The following is a 4,845-nucleotide window of genomic DNA, read 5'->3' as shown; positions in this document are numbered from 1 at the left end:
GCACGCACGCACGCACGCACACACGCACACACGCACACACACACACACACACACACGCGCATGCATCTAACAAGTGCGTGGTAGAGCAGGGCCTCGTGACAAAAGAACAGGCAGCAGGAGGGCAGCAGACCTAGATGGCAGCACCTGCCCTCGGTGTTAGTATAACCCGAGACGAAACCGAACGCCGCAGGCCAGGGTCAGACACAGGTCAAAGTTCAGACAGGAGTCAAACACTAACACGAACAGAATCTACTAAGTTTCCTATCGACGTCGCTTCGACGATCTTCCACTAGGTGGCGACACTGCACGATGCGGGGGCGGCATGCACTACGCGGCACGGCTCGTGCTGACACCTGCTGGAAACTAAAGAAAACTTTTCGTGCATGTGACAGTGAGAGACGGTGGCATGCGGTAACCATGACAACGGGGGCGATACTACACACGCATACACATACGGATGCCACCTTTTCTCTCTCTTCTCGATCTTCATTGGGATCCTTCAAATAGAACGCCTGCGAGATCGAATCCACCTTTATTTCGTTTTTGGCAGAGGGGTTCGTTTTTTTTCCGCCGAGGAGGAAAAAAGAGGAAAGAAACAAGAAACGAAAATTCGCAGTTAGAGATGGCGCCACTCGTGCGACGGCGCGCGTGAACGATTCGACGAATCGCAATAATTTCAACCAAAACGAAATCGTAATCGTAATCGAAAATCGTAACGCGGAAATGTACGACAAATGCAACAGAGATGTCGTCGGCTGAAATGCAGACGAAAAGAATGAAGAACTGAATGAGAATGAACACAAGATTCCGCAGGCAAAGTGAGCAAACCACAGCATGTGCCGTCAAGCCAACGATCGAAAACCAAGATGGCGTAGCTGCCTGGAACGTTCATCTGTTTCTTCCTGCGCACGTTTTTTTTCTTTGACATTACTTTTTTAAGAGTAATAGTAATAATTATTGGCGTACTATATATATACTATATCCCTATAGTTATTTATAGATTGTAATTTAAAATTCCACAACACGCATTATATATATCCGACAAAAACAAGTAAAATTAAAACTGTGCAAGAAATGCGCGAGCGAGAAATGTGCACCGAAACAGATGAACATCTCTGCGCGCAGAACAACGACAAAAAAACAACGGGCGCGACGAGCGGACGATTATCGTTGTCGTCGTCGTCGTCGTTGCCGTGGCGACCGCGATGCGTCTGACTCACCAGCTGCTTGGGGTTGATGTTGTAAAGTGTCTTCTCGGCGTTCTCACTGTCATGGCGGCTCTCCATGATCGCCAACAGCAGCTTCGACGCATTGTTCTAAACGCGCGGCGGGGAGGAGAGAGAGAAACGCCGTTATAGCGCTAATGATAATAATAATAATAATAATGATAATAATAAAACCTCCACCCATGGTTATTACAGATTAAAAATAATAATAACACAAATAACAATAATAATAATAATAATAATAACAATTAATAATTTCTGAATATTTAATTTAATATTTAATTAATAATAACGACGCGCACGTTTGTTTCAGAATGCGATCGCGTTTCACGAGTCTAACGGCATCAACATCATCACCGCTCTCGTCCTTAACGACATCAACCCCCTCGGCGAACACAGAATGGACCTGGTCCTCGAACTGAAGGTCAGCCACGCGACGGGTCCAACTACGCGCCGAGCGGGGGTGGCTGGGGGGCGCGGAGGGGGATTTACGAACGTCATGACTGATTAATCGATTCGTTGTCGTAACTTCTAGCGAAGAACTGCCCTCTAGAGTGCAGCACTGTCACGCTTACTAGCAGCGCACGGCTGTTCGCTTGTCATCGCGACCTTCATTATCATTATTGTTAAACAATCATGTAACAAACATGTTAACACATCTCCATGGCTTTCATGACACGGTCCCCACTCCGTTCTCACTTTGTTTTNGCGCACCTGGTGGTGGTTGGAGAGCGCCCACCTGGTGGCGTGGTGGGAGGGGAGCGGCGCGCGCAAGCGGAAAAGGACCTGATACTGACAGCGATGTGGATTAGTAGACTGCGGAATAATATTTGTATTGATTTCTCACATCCATATATTATTATATATCTTGTAGTGCGTTGCATACTGTCGCGTGAAAAACCTGATATTTCACAATTTATACTGCCTCTTTTAGCAACCGTTCTTTAACAAATTGTGGATTCATAGAAAACTTAACTTCTAACTTCGTAACAACTTACTTCTACGTAACACATAAACACTCTTTAAACGAATTACTTTTTAACCTGTATCATAACGACCATCATAATTGGATCATCATTCGATTCAAACACAGGAAGAACGCCTGTTCGCGCCTTCCAACACTCGTGAATCACCAGGCCACGTGCGCTACGCGCTACGTCACCGCCGGCAGGCCACTATCTCACCGCCGGCGCGCAGCCCTATCTCTCACCGCCGTGGCGCCCACCTATCTCACCGCGCGCGCGCCACCTATCTCACGCCCGCCCCCCGGCCCACCATCCTCACCCCCCCCGGGGCCCCCCCCCCCCCCCCCCCCGGCGCACCTATACTCACCGCCGGGCTCGCCACCTATCTCACGCCGGCGCCACTATCTCCGCCCGCCGGCGCCACCTATCTCACGCGGCGCCACCGTATCTCACCGGCCTGGCGCGCCACTATTCCACGAGCAGACTGTAGAAGAACGGAATATGAGATAGCGCACCATCCCAGAATGCCACCAGCACCAGTAGCCAACGTTTGTTACGAGAAGTTCGGAAGTCCGTGATGACTGGCTTCGGGAAACTCTTAGTAAAGGTTCCTCTATTACCCATCAAGCTCACCAAATAGATGTCCTGTTATTCGATGACCTATTACACACACAGACAGAGCAATGATTAATTGATGAAGATAACAAACAGACAACAAACATACAACAACCAACAACAACAATGGCAATGATGCCAATAACAACAACAACAATGAAGACAATGCTAACAAAGTTAATACAAAAACACAGCGAGCGAAAAAGAATGAATATCAATCATCAGACCCATACAACCACCCCCACACCACAATTAATAATATAATTAATCTAATTAATTAATATAACAATATAATAAAGTAACATGAATGAATATCAAAAGTGATCTCACATACACAGATGGTGCACACACACATCCCCCTCCCCCTACATCCCCACACACATCCCCACACACACGCACACACTAACCCACGCGAGTGCGTACTTACATTGATCGTCCCCACGAACCACAGCGTGGACTCGATGCCAACCGAGAATATCATGCGTAGTATAATGGCTCCGATCAGAGTGCGAACGCCCGAAGGTCGCGGCAAGGTCACGACGATCGCCAGCGAAACCAAGATGGCCGTCCAGATCAGTCCGGAGATCTTAGGATCCAACTCTGAAAAACAGGGCGAGATGGGGAGATGGTGGGTGAGTGGACTATTAGTCTGTCGGTTGAGAAATGAGTGATGGGGTTTTTTTTTCTTCGAGAAAGAGAGATAGAGGATATATCTCTTGTGCCCGTGTTTGAACGTTTCGACCTAATTCTCATAGAATTTTTGAGTTAATTTGTGTTAAACTGAATACGAATTATAAAAAAAACAATAATTTCACAAGTGAATTTTAAATAATGAAATAGATTAAGGGTAATAAATTTGAATTAATTTAATGAGTGTATATAATGTTGTAACGTAGATATGAACACAACAAGAGCAGGCCAAATTAAAGTAAATTTTCTTCTTTAAAATCTTCTTAAAAGTCTAAAAAGTTATAGCATAGATGAAACATCCTGTTTCGAATTTCTTTCGGAGCGAACTGGTGAAACATTAGATTAACAAACGACCATTCATTCACCGATCCTTCGACGTGGTCGCGTGGCGCCCCCTTACCTTGCTTCTCCTCGGGGAACGGGTAGAAACAGGCAACAATGAGATTGATGAGGACGGCGAGGTTGAAGGCTATGCTGCTCCACAGAGTCATGCGCTGAGAGATCCAGTAGAGCAGAGGCTGACCTGCAGGCAGACGATAACGTGAAGATGACACACCATGAAGGGATGACCCCCCCCCATGAGGGGATGACCCCCCGGTGAGGGGATGACCCCCCAGTGAGGGGATGACCCCCTATGAGGGGATGCCCCCCGGTGAGGGGATGACCCCCCAGTGAGGGGATGGCCCCCTGATGAGGGGATGACCCCCTATGAAGGGATGGCCCCCGGGAGTGTGGGCTCATTGTCAGAAAATAACTAATGCCATAAGCGTTTCACTTACAAGTTTAATTTGAGCTCTAACGCGAACAATAAAACTAAACAATATAACGCAGACGAAGCACAGATTTTCAGGCGTTCACAAACTTTTACAGTTTACATTCACAAACTTTTACAGTTCCACTTAGAAAAACCTATCCTAACAGACCACAAGAACTAGAAACACAAACCAATAACCGGCAAAAAAAAAATTCAAACCGAAAATGCTCTGCGCGGCAGCCCGCAGATGGCGCCACTGCACCGTTGTCATTGACAACACACTCACGCACCTATGAGCAGCTTCTGCCAGCACATCTCGTGGAACATCTCGTCTGTGAGGTGGAAGAAGCCTTCGACCTTGCTTCCCTGGTCGTTCTGCTCGACGTTGTTGAAGACGCGATGCTTCGTTTCCTCGGTGAGGTACTGACATTCCATCGGCACGGGAAACGTTATCTGCTCCATCGTACGGTCGTGACGCACGATCTGCAACGACAGCGGCGGCAGCGGCCTCTGTGTTACACGGCGGGGGTGGTGGCGCCCTCTATTGTATACGGCAGTGGCGGCAGCACCCTCTGTGTTACACGGCGGGGGTGGT

General features: G+C 47.7%; 1 pseudogene; it reads right to left on the bottom strand.

Moving 5' to 3' along the window:
- LOC106818996 overlaps nt 1–4,845 on the bottom strand; it is a 20,244-nt pseudogene that overhangs the window by 8,383 nt on the left and 7,016 nt on the right.

The sequence above is a fragment of the Priapulus caudatus genome, unplaced genomic scaffold (assembly GCF_000485595.1).
Source record: "Priapulus caudatus unplaced genomic scaffold, Priapulus_caudatus-5.0.1 Scaffold2725, whole genome shotgun sequence".
Taxonomy (NCBI): Eukaryota; Metazoa; Priapulida; class Priapulimorpha; order Priapulimorphida; family Priapulidae; genus Priapulus; species Priapulus caudatus.
The sequence above is the reverse complement of the archived record's forward strand: the minus strand, read 5'-3'. Positions and strand labels throughout refer to the sequence as shown.